This window comes from Gavialis gangeticus, unplaced genomic scaffold, assembly GCF_001723915.1.
Source record: "Gavialis gangeticus isolate Ggan-Ray unplaced genomic scaffold, GavGan_comp1, whole genome shotgun sequence".
Classification (NCBI taxonomy): Eukaryota; Metazoa; Chordata; order Crocodylia; family Gavialidae; genus Gavialis; species Gavialis gangeticus.
Window position 1 is genome coordinate 123,029,591 of NW_017729022.1, and position 17,874 is coordinate 123,047,464.

Below are 17,874 nucleotides of genomic sequence, written 5' to 3' on the forward strand. Positions count from 1 at the left end.
AATGTGCTGTGATAGGATTTATAGCTCACTAAGTTAGTTAGTATTCAGTTGAGAGTAGCTCTCATTTCAAATGATATCTGGATATAAAAGAATATGATTGTTTTTTATTTTGCATTAATGGTGGACTTTGAAAAAATATTGTCTCACAATCCTCGTGGACCAAATACTCATCTACAGGCTATGAAGACACATTATGTCTTTCTTTTATTCTGCCTTTACTTGGCAAAATGTAGTTATCTACTGCCTAGAACAGTAGAAAAACTGCAAGTAAAATGATACTTAATTATGAAAAATAGCAACAGTATTTATTCCTTAAATGTGTTTTCCAAAGATATACCCATTCAAAAGAATTGTATATATTTTCAAAAACCATGACATACACCACACTATGTATTTAATCAAATTATGTGATATAGTAAATAAATTCCACACATTATGAACATTTGTATTAGTAGATAATTAGGCTGATGTCCTATAATTTATTCAGATACATTCTACATTTTAATACACAAAGTGCATAAACATGTATGTGTGTGCCATTTAAATGGTTCCTTTACTTTAGTTTTTGTATTTATTTACAGAAATTATCTAAATACGGATTCACACAATCTAATGTACTGGGTATGAAGGGTTTAGTGTGTCAACTTGTCTTTGCTTTGATGAAGGAAGCTTGCTGGATTGTTTTTACCATTTTCTCTTTTCTCCCCCTCCCAGGTTAAAATAAGAAAATATTCGGCCTCAACATGCCAGCTTAAAACAACAAATGGCAGAGATGTTAAAAATAAGGCTGTATGCCTAGCTCTCCAGCGCTGACGGGTGAAGCAGTAAAAGCTCACCCACGGTGCAGAGACTTTTTGCATTACCTAGGAATACGGAAGGTTGGGTTAGAGTGAAATTTCTTCCAGAACTCGGAATTTCCTGGCTTTTGCTGTTTTAAGCCATTCCCTTCAATGTTGAAATAACATAGTGTTTATGTAGTACAATGTGGATTTTGCTCGATGTCAAAGATAAATGAAATCTGAGGACCCAATCCAAAGCCTATAGAAAACAAAGGGAATTTGCACTCATTTCAGTGGGCTTAGGATAAGGTGGTAAAGTGTCAAATTCCCATACTAGAATTTTAAGTATTTATTTCCAATCAGATGTTTTTATCTATTCATTAGCTTATGTTTTCCATAGTTAACAGATATTGGCATATCTTTTCAGAGTTCTACTAACCAAAAAACTTGGGTGTGTTTCTTCTATTGGAATTAAACAAACAAAATAAAAAGGATCTTTCACACTGGACTAGATTTTCAAATCACGCAGGACCAAACTTTCATGTTCTTAGACCACAGAATTGAGATGGGGTTTTCAGAACACTATGACTATAAGGGTACCTAAGAGGGGTCAGATTTCAGTGTTGTCAACTCTCATGATTTTCTTACAAGTCTTGTATTTTTTTCTTAAAGTCCCAGCTCCTGGAGTCAACTTATTATGTTTCTATTATTTTTTTAAAAAAAGAAAAAGAATATCACTTTTTATTTTCTGCCATAGAAAAAACCCCCATGGGAAACAGAAACTTTAGCAGTTTAGAAAAACAGAAGGCAAAAAAAAATTATTTTTACAATATCTCCTTAAAAAAAAATAATCCCATGAATTTGGGGGCTCCCACTTACGATTTTTTAATGCTTTGGGGTTTATAATATGGAGATTTTCAAAAGGGTTCAAAACCCATCACCTTCTATTGTAATACTTATGGTGGCAAACGTGGTGCAGTGTTTTGAAAAATCTTACCTTCAGATGGACATGTAATTAGGAGCTGAGCTGTTTGAAAGATCCTACCTGTAATGTGCCTCCCTTTGTAATGTCAGTATGCTACAAAATAAATAATTAGCATTTTGTTGGTGGTTAGCATCCCAGTTATAAACTAGGAACCTATTATGTTAGATGATGAACGATGGATGAGAGGGTAAAGGACTCTTCTTGACTAATAAATAACTAACTGTGGTCCCAGAGTTAGAGCCCAGCCCTGTAGGTCGAATTTTTTTTGGTGAAATTGAAGAAAAGAACTGAAAATTAAGAACTTTTTTGACTCCATTTGACCATGATGCTGCCTTTTTAACAGTTAACAGTCTTCTATTCCTCAACCAGTGACATGATGGTGTCATTTGAAATACAGCAGCTTCTGCAGAGACTACATAACAATGTAACAGTTTTAGGAGAAAAAAGGAATTTGAAGATGTAATAATAAATATGAGTGAGAGGATTTGTAGGTGTTCTGGTTGTGATTCAGCAAAACACTTGGCCACTGAGGTTAGTGGGAGTGAAATTTCTGCTTAAATATATAGCTGCATAAGGTGGGCCTCTGATAATGTGGGCAGATAAATGAGATTCAGTGAATGCATGGGAAATTAATCTTTATTTAGAGGAAGTCTAGAAGCCAAAGGAATGCTGCTTCCATCCCCAGCATGTTAATCAGAAAGTGAAAGACCTAGGTTCAAGGGTGACAGAACTTTTGAGAGTCTATTCAGGCCTTTGGCTGTTTATGAAGACTAGTGTTGATTGCAGTATTGCATTTTTGCCATGTTTAACTCATGACAGATCAAAATGCCCTCAGTTTGGCTAGAAAACAAAAGTTGCAAAATCAGTGGTAAAGAAACAGAATCACTTTCAATATTTGTGGTGAAATGAAACACTGGTGAAGGAGAGAGAGGTCACATTAGGACCATTACTAAATAATGTAAGAAAAATTTTATCCACTTTGTCAATTTTTTTGTTGCCTTTTAAGGGATGAGGAACTGACCCCGCATCAGAAGAATAAAAAGATTTCTCCTGAATTTAATGTAATTGTTGCATTGTATTTTTTTTAAAGGACAAAACTCATTTCTCTCTGCTTAAATTCAATTCTTTGATCTGTTAGCATAGAGCTGTGCCAAATTCCTAAAGATCATAGCTCTGCTGTTTGGCCCTTAGTCAGCAAAACACTGGAATATATGCTTAGTTTTCAGCAAGTGCTTACATCCTGTTCACGTCAGTGTTGCTTATTTTGCCAAATAAGTCAATATCTGTGCTACAAAGAAAAAGTCACAAGTTTCTTAGCAACATTTTCCATCAATGTTTTTAGTTAGAACCCACTGAAAATGCCTAAAAGGGACAAGTTCCTATAAAAAGGGAGAAAAATGTTGTCTTCGAGAGAGTCTAGTGAGATGCATGCTAAAGAGAGAGGTGATGAATAAACAAAATGACAAATGTCTTCTCAGCCATAATGTGGGGGCAATAGTGACTACCTTCTCGTGGTAACTTCCGAGAGTAGCTATAAAGTGAAACTAGAAGTCAGTACTAAGGCGATCGGACACCATATGAAAGAGAAAGAGAGAGCCATAATGTTACTGAGAATTACAGGAGAGTCAGATGAAAAATACCTGTCACCTCCAATGAACACTGGAACTCCCAAATACCAGTGCACTCATCAACAGAGAGAGTCGACAGTGTGATGTCATTTTCCAAAACAGTATTTCCTCAGATATTCAGGGAATAATGTCATTTTACCAGCTAATCAGCACCTCACACTACCAGCTGATTCCCAGTAGTACTTCTACAAACATCTTTGTCTTCTTGGTAACAATTTTTATGTCAGGATGGTCATTTTATGCTGTCTAAGCCAGTTTATTATTTAATGAAAAAAATGCAATTACTAGTCCACCTTAAAAGCATCTACTGTTATTATGATTATAATATCACACAGTATCACACAGTCGCCAACTGAAGTAAGCTTTATGCAAACACATAATAAAAGACTTTCCAGTTTCAAAGACTTCAGAGTATTACATTGAAGGACAGATAAAGGGCTGAAATGAAAACTGAGTTAAAGAGATGGGAAATGACTTGCTCAAAAGCCATACAGAAAGGCAATCACAGACCTGGGAATAGCACATAGGGTAAAATGTGTCAGGGCTGCAAATAGACCCAGGATTTCACCTTAGGTCTTTGGAGTCCTACACCAGTACCCTATCTACTGGCAGTGACTCCTTTATTAAGAAAGCACTTCATCCTTCAGACAAAGCACCTACTAAAGTTAATGGGACTCTTTTTAATGTAAGACTGTAGGTTTGAGCATGAATCTTAAGGCCATCACTATCAGGTTCATAAGTATTTGTCGAGACTGCTAAACCTCAGTTTAATAGTAGCCAGACTACTTGAGCCTTGTGAGGTTTGCATTAGGGCTTTCGCTCAGTCTGAGGGTTTTTTATTATTATTTTTAATTCATTGCTGGAAGAAAAATGTGAGATCTGAGGTCTGAACTGTTTCAGAGACATGATGATTGCCTGCACGTTGGGTTAAACTCAATCCAAAGTAATGTACCACCTGATCAGGGATCCCCAGTATGATTACCGGTCACTATATTGCACCTCACAGATGGCCATGTTTATCTCTGCACAATTTAGAAAAAATGTCTAGACCTTTTGGCAGCAAAGAAAATCTGCTAAATATGAGCGAAAGCCAGGTTGCCTGATTTTCAGACTTGATGAGTACCTATGGGTCCCAAGGGTTTCAATTGGATCTGCTGGGATTTAGTACTTTTGAAAATCAGGTACTTAATGTCTGCAGGTAGTGCCTGATCCAAAGTCCATTGCAGTCAAGACTTCTATTGAGTCTGGTGGTTTTTAGATTTGGCCCATAGCCCCAACCTGCGGAGGTGTTAAGTGACCCATTCATCTCAGTAAAAGGTTGGTCCCAAATCCTAAAAGTATTGTAAATGTCAACACTGGTATTTATGTTACTGTTGATTAGTTTAGCAGAAGCCTACTCTGGAATTATGGGTTGAGCTTGGGAAGAGAGCATCAACCATTGTTCCCAATCTCTCTCTCATCCCCCAGCCTCCACACACAGGATACACAAAGTTCACATTGGAATCAGTGGGCACATCTACACATGAATTAATGCACTTTTCCTAATGCGCATTAAATTTAGTACCTCCAATGTGAGGCAATGCACAGTAGTGAAAGTGCATGCTTTTTTAGAGACACTTAATGCACAGTAGCCTAATTTACCACACATTTGCATATTTGCACCTTTTTTGTACACAACACTTTATTTTGCAGTAAAATAGGCTACTGTGCATTAAAGCAGACATGCTGACTGAGAAGAATCTGATTGAGTAAGAGGTATGGTCATCTGACCCAATAATCCTGAGCAACATTTGGACAAAAGATTTCTGCATATGAGACATTTCATCTTGCACATAGTGCACAAAGAGAGACAGTGAGCTGGTTTACACAGCCACCAGAGGCATGAACGCAGTACATGTAAACAGCTGAGCTAGCTTTATCCCAGCTAGCTACAAATGGCAACAGCATTGTGGCTATCACAGCATAAGGTTTAGCCACCAAACACATACGCAGGGCTGCAGGGGTGCTTGTGCAATCTGAACTGAAGCTTGTGCAATCTGAACTGAGGCCTGTATCATCACAGATACAGTGATATTAGTATCAAAACCAGCAGAATTAAACAAAGATCTGATTTGGCTGATATCTGTATGTAGTGCCATCATACCCGATTGCAGCCTAGATATAGTCAGCAACTTTTTTGATCTCTTCTCTGTTTGAGGAGTTGTTCACCCACTTTGTGATTAAATGTGTAGATACATCTTGGGCTTCTTGTCATAATCTGAACACCAGCTGAGATTATGGAAAATATTTCTTCCAAGGAATGTCCTCCCTCTCTTCTATGATATAGGATTTTATAGGTGTATTATCAGGACCAAATACCTTCCTCTAAGGCATCTGACACTGAATAGTGTTGGAGGAAAATTTCCACCTTAACCAACCATTCATCTCTTCCCATGTGGCAGTTCCTACAGACCATTTTCAAAGCAATAGCAGTGAGAGTTTCAATGTCACAGCAAAGCATTGTTGTTACACTTGCAAGGATGAATTTGAGGTCATTTTCTAATGAATGAAAGTTTCCAGGACATAGGAAATGAAGACGGGTAGAATTCCTCAAGTTCACCATTAGACACAGAAGGCAATGTAAAGGCAAAAAGATCCTTTCAAAAGAAGCCTAGCAAATGATCCTTGCAAAAAGGGTCATTAGCATAATGAGGTATTAGCACAGTTACAGATGCTTTAATTCACAGTACTAAATAAGTGTTATTGGCATAGTCAGGCTTACTACACATACCAACAGTAACCGACCACCCAAACTCAGATGTCTAGATCACAATATGAGCAGACTGAACTTGATTTTTTCCTGCATCAGGGCTCTATTTGGCAAGGGTGTTGGGGCCTCAGGGGGCCTGGTTATGGCTTCGTGCTGCAGAAGCAATTCTGACCTCAGCTGTGCTTACAGAAGTAGCTGGTAAAGCCTGTCACTGGCATAGGATCTTTAAGAGAGGAGGATTGTTGTTCCAGAGCTCTGATATGCCTGCTCCCAGCGTAGACCTAGAAAGGAAGGTGGCAAATGCAGACCTAGCTCCAACTTACTTATAGCACAGAGCTCCTGTTCACTTGAGAAACTCCTGGCTGAGCATTTGCCCTCTCTTTGCACTGGCAGCACATGGTGCTGTAAGAAATTTGGACCTTTATTTATGAACCCTTCAGTCCAAAACTCCTTATCCACTGCTAGGATATGTCACCTGGGGTTTACTTTCAGTTATCTTTACCCCATTCCTCCATATTGTTTTCATGCTGTCTGAGTATTTAAGGGCTGGAGATGTAATTCAGTAAAAATATCTCTTACAGTTGTCTCAGCATCCCTTTGTCCTCCAAACAAAGAAGTTCTGGGTTTGTGCCATATAACAAAACTATGCTGAGTCCTGAATGTAGAACAAAGTAAGCAGTGGAACTACAACCATAAAAGAGCTGTTTGACTCTACCGCTAGATCCTAGCTGTATGGGAATTAAAACTCCCATAATTTTGCAATAACCTGGTTATTGTAGCCAATAGTTCTACTTGGAAGCAATCATACAGCGCATCCAGATGAGTGCAGCCGTGTGGTATGTGGTGCCACAAACACGTCTGCAGCGCCACATATCACACACTGAGGTGTTCTCTGAGCTGCAAGGGCATGCTGCCTGTGCATGCACTGCTCCATTTTTTTTCCACAGGTGTTTTTGACCCCTGGATATCCAGTAGTACTTCTACATACTGCTGGAGTGTTCAGCAGACTCAGTTAATTAATTAATCCAGTCTGCTCCAACATGTTCTAATTAGAATGCTCCAGCAATGTCTGAGCAGGCATCAAGTACATGTATAGGTGCCCCAGAGACTTAATTCTTATTTTTGCACATAGTGGGCATATCTACACATGCAATTAGTGTGCCAGAATTTTCTTTGCAGAAAATTCAGGGGTATAAACTGTGCCCCCACATGCATGTTAACGTGTACCCTTAAGGGGCAAATTTGCTCCTGACAGGAGCAGTTAACTCCACAGCTGCTCCTCCTCTGCTTTGCCCCCCCTGCAGCAGCCAGGGGGATCTCTAGGCTCCCCTGGGTGCTAGCCAGGGGGCTAGATAGGGGGCACAGGGGCTAGTCCTGATCTCCACAGGGCAAGGTAAAGCTGTCCTGGCAGCTGTAACTGCTGCACCCCAGCCATGTGAAGATCAGGTCCAGAGACCCAATCTCCATGTGGCTGGGATGCAGCAGTCCTGACTACCAGGACAGCTCTCCCAGCCACATGTGGATAGGGATGGGTCCTGATCCCCACGTGGTAGGAAGACAGCTACCCCTGCAAGTGACACAGCTCTCCCCCACATCAGGGTTTAGCAACACAGCAATGGGGCCCCTGCTTCCTGGGCTGACTGGGAGAACATTGCTTCTGGTTGGCATCTACATGTGCGTCACTGTGAAGCAACTAATGCGTTATTAAACGAGTACCTGTATTTCCTGGTACTAGCAAACGTTTCATTAGCCTAATTTACTGTGCAGTAAGGCCCATGCATGTGTAAATGGTGACACTTTACTGTGCCTTAGATTAATCTAATGCATAGTAAAGCATCTCATGTAGATGTGCCCACTGGCCATGTCTAAAGGCGTGCTTTACTGCAGTGTAAACTAATTAGCTGCAGAGTAAAGCATCACCATCTACATGTGTGATGCTAGTAGGCTGCAGTAAACTAATTGATGTCACTGTAACATAGTACTGTAACCACTGGTGTAATTTACTGCAATTAGAAACATGTGTAGATGCTGACTGCAAGCATAAATTATGCCCAGTCAGCCCAGCCAGCAGGGGCCAGACTCCTACCTGCCACCTAGCCACATGGCTCTGCACTTTCAGCACCCTCTTGCCCCATCCGGTCCCTCTACTGCCTGTCGCTGCCACCCAGAGGCCAGGGCAGTCAGTGCAGGGCAGGAGCGGCCTTGGTGTAAACTCCTCTACCTTTGCTCAAATTGCTGCTGTTCTGGGCACATATGTAGACACTGCACCCGGGAGTAGTTTACTCTGGTTCAAACTTCTCGAGAGTTTATTGCTTTAAATTAAATGCATGTGTAGATGCACCCACTTAATTATTTGAGCATCCATATACATGGGACTTCGACAACTAAATAATTTACTTTCTCTGATAGGAAAAGGTTCTTTATTGTTGGTCAGTTACATTTTTGCCTATAAATTCGGTCTTCTCTTTCACTTGTGCATTTATTCATGCTGTGATCTTAAAGCAGATTATCTCCTGTCCCTACTAAATACTTTAACCTCAGGAGAGCTTTTCAGGTGTTCTGTTTTAAGGTGCTAGTGAACAGGTACCACAGGAGCATACTTATGTTGTCTGTGTTGTTCCTTGGGTGTTTTTCAAGCTTTTCCTTTAGTTTTTTAATGTTTGTTTCTAGACATTTATCTGTAAAACACACTGGAGTTTCACATCTGCTCCCCTGGTTTTCTTATACAGGCACAAATTAAAGATGATTTCTTTTACAAGGAATGGACTAAAAGTATCAGTAAGATATTGAGAATTTTTGCCTTCAGATTCTTCAGAGCTCTCTTACGAGGAAATCTGAATAAGTTACCCAAAGGTTAAGTTTTGTGATAACAATTAGCATTTTTCCCACCATTTTTTAGCAACTAGCATGGGAATTGTTTTGCCCCTTCCACAGGTAACTTGTGTTTTAGGAGGAACTTATTGGGCCCACCTACACGTGCCAATTTAAGGCGCATTAACCATTTTTAAGATGCATTACGGGTGCAGGTCTACACGTGTGCCCTTAATGCACCTTAAAAATGGTGATTTTATGCTATTTGTGCCTAAATTTGATATCTGCAAGAGACTAACTTTAGTCCCAAGTCAGTCCACACACTGTGATAACACGCACATGTGCATGCAGATGTAGATGTGCACCTAAATTGCCTTATTGCACATTAGGGCAAATGAGCATTAAGTTTATTCGCACATAAAAATGTGTAGATATGCCCATTCTTAACCTGTCTTCATTGCAAAACAAATGGTACCAAAAGGCACAGGTGTTAAATCAATTAAATTAAGTGATTCCAGAGCCTATGCGAAGAAGAATCACTGGCAGATTAATTCACAAAAATAAGAAAGCTATGCTTCAGGAGTGAAATAGCCAACAGCTGAATATTCTTATTAATGGACTGTGTGTTGACCTGTCATGGAGACTATTACACATTGGCAAGAGAGGACTTTGTGCAGTTTATTAGTAGAGTGACTGTTAACCCAGTCATGTTTTGAACCATTTCCCATTTCCACTTTTAGCATGGAGGGGAAATTCCATAAAAGTACCTGTGTCCTTCTAAGCAGGAGGAGGCCCAGCCACTTCCATTCTCCCCTGTTCCTTCAGGTCTTGAGTGAGGCATTGTTTGAACATGGCATCTATTCTAGGAGAAGGAACATATGAACAATGTAATGCAAGGGGCCTCCTGGGCCTTCAAGTCCAGTTCCCTTACTTCCCAGGTAACCATTTGTGAAGTTCTTAAGAGCAAACTAGGCACATACTTGAATGAGATGATTTAGAGAGGGAGAGTCCTGCCATGAGTAGGAAGTTGGGCTAAATGACCTCTGGAGACCCCTTCTAGCCTTACTTTTCTATGATTCTATGATATACCAATGGATATACCAATTCAAAACTTTATACGTAGCTAGAATACAGAGTACCAGAACATCAGGAGCATGCTATAAGAGACTAGAGTACTACCATTGCCTTGCTACAGCAATGACAGAGAAGCAGTTGGTTATTAGGTATTTGAAGGATGCTAAGGAGAGGACCACACATCATAGTATGGAAGAAGATAGTACAAGGCATATCATACCCCACAGTCCTTGCCAATCTGCCCTAGGGGGATAACTCCTTCCTGAGCCCATATTTGACAGTCAGTGTGACCCTGAACAGAAGAGCAGGGGGGCGTCGAGACTCAGTAGGGATGGGAGCAGATAGGTTGCAATGGTTTCTGACAGACCTATCAGGCTGAGTAGTGAGTTTTCCATAAAGAAGCAAACCTTCCCTGCCCTACCAAAACAGGTGGTATGTGGGGGTAGAGGTCTCCATGAGGGGATGAACACAAAGACCTCCTCCTCATGAGGTTTGCTCTGTGATGGCACTGATCTGGCCCTGAAATGAACAAAGCAATTAACCTTCTAATAGAAACTACCCTGTGTCTTTGTATGGCAGAGGTTAATGTGGGAGGCTTTATTGTTAACAGGATCTGAACAGCACCACAAAGCCAAAGGCAAAGGGTGGGTACAACTGGTAACTATTACACCAGAACCCAGTGACCCTAGAGCCACATGGATTGCAACTGTGGTAAATGTCTGGGTTTCTGTGGGATGAAAGCAGTAATGACTCCTAGGAGACATCTGTAATTCTGGCAAGAGGAAGACCAAGGGAAGATTAACACCTGAAAACTCTCCTAAGTTTAAAGTACTTAGTAGAGACAGGAGATGATCTGCTCTAACTCTGGATAAGCCACTAAGTCTGTGAGGGATCAGGAAGGTGTAACACAGCTACGCTCATTGAAAGCACATGACATACTACTAAGCAATGCAGGTTTGAATAGGTATTCACATAACAGACTACATTCAGAGAGCTAACAGGAGCTAACAGATACTTCCATAGCATGAGTTTATTTCCAGGTCAAGATAGGTCATATCATATGTCATGCCACAATGTCCAGTTCTTGTGATGAGTACAGTAAACTTACTTTGCAATAATGTATGCTGGAATACCTCATAAGATAACTTAGAATGATCCAATGGCTAGGGCATAGGTCTAAGGCTCAGGTAGGCTGGAGTTTTTGTCCTGCCTCTGTTGTGTGACTGGGATCAGGCTGATGTAATCTGGCTGATGTAATCATTTTCCATTGGAAAATATAGTTCTGTGAAAATCTAAACATTTCACAGGAATGTACTGCTTTCAATGAAATTTTGGATGGAAAAAAATGTAATTATTTCTTTCAACTTCATTATATTACTTCATTTTGTTAGACTTTTCATAATAATTGCAATAGTTCATGTTATATTATTTACATTTACTATTTTGCATTATATTATATATTTACTAAACCAAACTATTTTTACCGTCCCAAGACAAGTCTTCAACATTATCTAAGCTATACAATTTGATACTTTTGAAAAGAATTGTTTCAATGTTTCCAAAGTCACATTTTTCAGAGTTTCTACTTTAATAAGAACATAAAAATGTTGATGTTTTGTCACTTTTCAGAATGATTTTTATTTTCAAAATATTGACATTTCTCACAAAGCAACCATTCCAGTCTACTCTGCTTTATATGTATAGCAACTGACACAATGCAGCCCTAATTTCAGTGTGGGCGGCAAGATAACATTATAATATGTTTAATACTAGTAAAGTTATCTTGTGGCAATGCCACATTTTGGTTGTGTCATATGGAAAAAGTATAACCGCAAACTGTGGAACTTCAGCATGGGTGAATATGTAAGGGGGATAAGTTACCCTGAGGCATATAACACTCAAACGGAGAGAATCATATCTGAGTCTGATGCTCTATTGCTTACTGAGGAGCAGATTCTCAAGTGGCTAGAATCAGTGTGACTTCATTTTAATTAGTGAATTTAATGGAATGGTGCCAGTATCTCAACAGCTGTAGATTTGACCTTCAGCCCTGGTGTTGGTGAAATACCAAATGAAGAAAAGAGAGATTCTGCCTGCAGGAAGACTTATAGATAAGGCCTGGAGAATAGATAAATACCAGGGCCTGACTCAGTAAGGAGAAGCTATATGAAAATGATTCTCAGGGCTGTGCATCAGGTCAGCAGTGAGAATTCAAATATATTTGCTTCTCCAGTTCAGCCACTGTTACTACGAGTAGTACTTTACTTAACAAGTGCTCCAATTGATTTCAGAGGGCATACCCCTCTGGGATCAGGCACTACTTAATAGGAACAGGTGATAGGATCCAACTCTAAATAAAAAATCAAGTTTAATAGCTTTGACATAAATAATTATTGCTCAGTCAGTATATCAAACACATTACTGTCAGTCAAAGAATAAATATTGGCTTCTCTGTCATATGCATGAATGATTGACCAAGGGCACTTTCTTAATGTACAATATTTAAAAAAAACCTAAGCCAAAAATACAGAGACTACAACATCAATTTATACTGTAATTTCTTGTGATTTTGTTCAGTTGCAAACTACACATGGTGTTAAGTAGGTCAGAAGGAGAAGCAGCTGTTCTTTAATTATTGCTGAGATTGCTTTGTAAAGCAGTTTGGTATCTTTCCACTATTCAAATTTTCTGCCAGATTAAATCTGATATGATTTTAGTAAAACAACGAAAAGAATTCCTCCACTCTAAGGACCAGCATAACGATTTCCTGAAGTAAGTTTGCAACATTCATAAATAATTTTAGTGCATTTTCTCTGAGACTGAAATTCCCATACCAATTGTAGTGATAATCCCAGACCGTAAACCTGTGAATTTTGCTAAAACCAAATGAAGTCTGTTATTTACAGATATGACAATATATTTCTTTTTTAAGAATAAAATTGCAACATTTCAAATTGCTTCCTAATATAAGACAATGCAATAATGCAATAAACAGAGGAGGTTTTCAATCAAAGTAATTCATACCAGAGTTTTTACCAGCTGAGTTCTACTAGATATGTATTCTGTCTACTTTGCATCATGCATCTGTTTATTCCACAAAATCTTTAAAATATTTTTCTAAGTATTACAACATCAATAGTAATAAAGAACCTAGAATATCTACCTTCCTCTTTTACTGGAAAACAAAAATACATGTCAGGTCTGGAAGATCTTAAATAAATGTACACTTTTTTTTAGCCATTCTATTTTATTTGTTACAACAATGCATAAAAATGTATTTTATTACCAAGCAATCTCTGAAACAGATACTTATAAAAATATATAAAGAAATATAAAGCATGAGAGATATACATTAATATGAACAAATGTCAATATTAACTATGTCAGCCGAGATAAAAATCAAACAGCTAAAAACATTTGATTCACTTGACTCAGACTAAATAACGGAAGATGCCATTTCGAAAGCAGATTAGAAATCAGAAAGTGGTTATTTTAATGTTACTGCCACTTGAATGCAGATCTTAATCACATTTGACATTCAGAAGGTTCTGTATTAACACTTAAAACAACAATATAACTGTAATAAAGGCTTCAGAAATTTGACTTTCAGTAACTTACTCGTGAAACAAAACATGAGCTGTACTTTATGAAATCGGGAAGTCTGTGCTAATGAAGATCTCACTGAAAAAGACTTGTAAGCATATGGATCCCATTTGTATCTAGTGGTGAGAATATACAGGTCAGCCTACACTTTGGTGTCTGTCTATCCATCTGTTTTCACATTACTTGCAAATTATAGAATCCTCCAGACCCAAATGATCATAAATCTCTACTATGAACATGTACGCTTTTCCCATCTGTCATAAAACAATGAATTAAATTCATGCCTGTCAAAATACGCTGCTGAGAATTTGCCTGATTCTGGAGCAGCAGGAATACAAAGCACCATCTCATCGCTGTAATTTATGGCCTCCTTGGGAGACCTGGGTGATTAGGGGTTGGCCCACCAACACACAGAAAAACAGTAGGAACTCCAATAACTCCAAATGGAAATCTTGGGTCAAATTTATCAAACAAATCAGAGAGAAATCTATTTCTGTTTGGAGAAGGAGGAGATATATTACATGTTTAGTATACGAGTACAGCTTTGGAACATTTGGCTATTCGGTATTTGTGAGTTTTGGAATTTCTAGCTTAAATAGTATCACCAGAGGACATGTGATGTATTAGGCATGAGCACACTTTTAGCCAAATAAAATATACAACTGCAAGCAAAGAGGTTTTTCAATGTTAACAACAACATATTTGTGCAAATGATGTAACCGAAAATTTTCTAGGTAGGATTTTAAAAAAGCATCGTTCTTAGTACTGGAAAAATACATTGGAGGGAAATAAAATGTGTCAGAAATGGACAACAAAAACAGAGCTAAAAAATAAAAAAGTCAGACTGATAAGGTGCACAGCTGTTCTGCTCTTGTAGATTTATATTGCTGCTTGCTATTTTGTATTTATATCACATCTGCTAAGATCAAATTTTTTAAAAGTGTTGGAGTGTTTTAGAACATTAATATAAAGCACACTGATACTTGTGGCAATTCATAATGAAAATACTGGCAGCTGTCAGAGATGTGCTGAGAAATAAATGAAGATAATTGAGGGAATGGAAAACCAGACGTATGTGCTATGAGTTCATCTTGCTGCTTTGGCATTGGCCCCGCTTCATCAAGCCACCAGTATGTTTGACTGGTGTTCATCACAGTTGCCTGAGAGCATCTTAACCACTTAAAATGCAACCCCAGCTGTATTAAAAATGTTAAGTAGGACCATAGAGAGTGGAATGATAAGACTAAGTAATAGATCATATATCATAAGTCTCAGTAGCACCAGGCAGGATATTAGTATGCATATTTTAAAACTTGTGTGTTCTCTGGCAATGGTCAGGGTAAAATCTGCTCACTCCTGCCATGGCCATTAGAAGAACAAACTGCAGTAGAACTATTATAGTTCCATAATAAAGAAACCAGGAAGCAGAAAGCTGCACAGAAGGGTAGTTTGAATCCTGGTTCTTTCTAGCAGTGGATGGAGGGTTGGTGGATGGACAGAAGGACAGGTGCCTGACCTGCCACTACAAAATGCATGGATCAATGAGGCAGAATGACGTGTTGACTGCAGTTCATGGGTGTAGTAGTGATCTTGGTTGGAAAACTTGGGTGCTTTCATCTATCCTTCTACAGTCCCTGCCTTTGTCTGAAAGCTGCTTACGTGGATTGAGCCAACTTACTCAGAAGAGGCCATGACACAATTCTTCTTTCCAAAAGAAATGAAGGATAAAGAGATAATGCAGAAAACTCTTGCTCTGGTGAGTAATCCCCACTCAGATAAGTAAGGAGTATTTGTATGAGTACAGTTGTACACACTTGACCCTGTATGCTGGTAACAGATACCCAGGCATGTAGTGCTGAATATAATGTGAGACAGCACCTAACCATATATCTCAGACCCATAGGAAGCATGATGCCTTTAAAAACCATTCTGATGAACTGTACGTGCATCTCAAAAAAATGCAGAAGGTGTTTCTCATGATTAGCTGGATGAAACGATGTGTGCATGTGGACACTTGGAGGAGACTGAGGAGGGTTTAATTCAGAGAGGAGATGAGTAATAATAACAACACATAGCTTTCGTATGGTATTTTGCGGCAGTGCATCTCAAAGACCTTTTAAAGAGTTCATTATCATTCTTTCTGTTCTCCAGCTGGGGAAATGGAGGTACAAAGAAGGGAAGCGACTCATCCGAGGTTACCAGTAGGTCAGTGGTACAGAGAGGCCTAGAACTTACATCGTCTGACGCCAATACTCTAACCACTAAGAAGCAAGAACAAGAGGACATGCAATTAAACTGCAAGACAACAAATAAAAAAAACTGGGGGAAAAAAAGAAATAGTTTTCTATGCAATTGATACTTAACCTGCAGAACTTGTCGCCACAAGTTGTTATCGAGGCAAAAAAGACTACTATGATTAAAAAGGGTTTTCCTGTTTACAGGGATGATGGGAACATTCCCATGAGAGCAAATAAAAGTGTTTTTATGGAACAGCTTAGTTCATATAAAAGGTATATTGATTTTCTTACTTCAGAGTATCAGCCTGTCAGAAACTGACAGGGATAAAAGAAACAACTTCACAAGTTTTTCCATAATTGTTCATGGTGAATTTTTTCCAAATTTCTACAGCGTCAGAGACTAGGTACTGAGAAAGACTATAGTGCCGTTGAAAAATAGCAGCCCTTTTACTATAGACAAGCTAGAGCTCAGTGGTTTGTGGGTAACATGTTGCCTGTGAAACTGCAGTGTTGCTCACACGAACAAGGCATTTTTCTTTCCACATATATATTACCTCAGCTTGACAGAGGGAGCAAAGTATGTTGTAGCCCACAATGAGTCACTTGCCCAGTATTGTTGCCTATGGTCTAGCAATGATTGGGGACTACCACTGTAGTTCAACAGAAGTTATGGACTTTATGCAGGACTGACTTGGTGAGGTTCTTTGGCCTTTGTTATTCAGGAAGTCACACTAGATAATGGACTCTTTTGGCTTCAAAATTTGCATCTTTTATCCCTAACTTTTTTGATTCATGGACGAAAAAAACAATGATATATTACTCTGTGACATCTCCACATACTGGCATCTCTGCAGACCTGATCCAGATTAAACTGAAGTCTAGCACTGCCTTTAAAAGGCTTGGTAAGGGCTCTGCTGTTCAGATGCAACCCCAAATTACCCCATTAAGTAATTGAATTCGAGTACCTTAGCTATAATTAAGGGCAGAGTTATGCCTAACATCTGTGTGCATGTATCAAAAATGCTTTAAAATAACACCTGAGGATTGAAAAATAATTAGCCTAATTGCACTCCATTAGCTCCTATAAGAAAAGTAACTTTTATAATCTAATGGCACTAGTTTATTGGTTCACACTCAATAAAATAAGTTGCTGTTAGTTTTATTGCAACTTCGGATTTTTTTAAAGGGGGAAAATGGTAGTTTTTTTACATGACAGCATCCATTACCTGTCCAAACTGCACAGAATATGCACTGCAGCCTATTTAGAGTCTATGAGGGTTTATTAAATAAGAACACATGTTTGGAAGAGGAAAGTATGTGTTTTTGCCATTTCTACAAGGCTTCCCTGTTATTCCCAAAGGCATGGTTATATAAGCTACTGTACTTGCACCTCTGTGAAGTTGTAACATACAAGTTTGCTGGGCCATGCTAGTTAAGACACCAGAAGAAAACTATGCATATTAATTAATTCCAGATAGGACAGGTGGGAAAACAAATACATTTTCAAAAAGTTCCAAGCTCCCAGACATTCCAGCTGAATCATGATGGCTCAGTACTTCTGAAAATCAAATACCACAATAGTAGAGCTGTGGAAGAAATGGGGTAGGGTCCTTGGGTGGGTGGGGAGTGGCATCTGGAAACAGGATAGGTAGGGCCTGGGATCATGGGGTAGTGACAGTGTGGGGCCAGGGCCCAGGGGCTAGGCCCAGGGCAGAATCTCAGTCCAGTCCCCCGACACACTTGCAACAAGTACTGATTCCATGGGCAAGAAAGTGCAGGGTATGAATTGTGGCTCTGCTGTGGGCCCCAGGCTATCACCACCTTCTAATTCCAGCTCTGCCCACCGATCTCACTCCCAGATGCTGGTCCCCACCTGCCTGTGGCCCCATCCCATCCACCTGGCTGACCACACCCTGCCCACAGGGGTCCTGGGCTGGTCTCCATGGAAAACTTGCCCACCTGCTTGGGTGCAGTGTGGACAGGCCCAGGCATGAATAATGCATGCCCC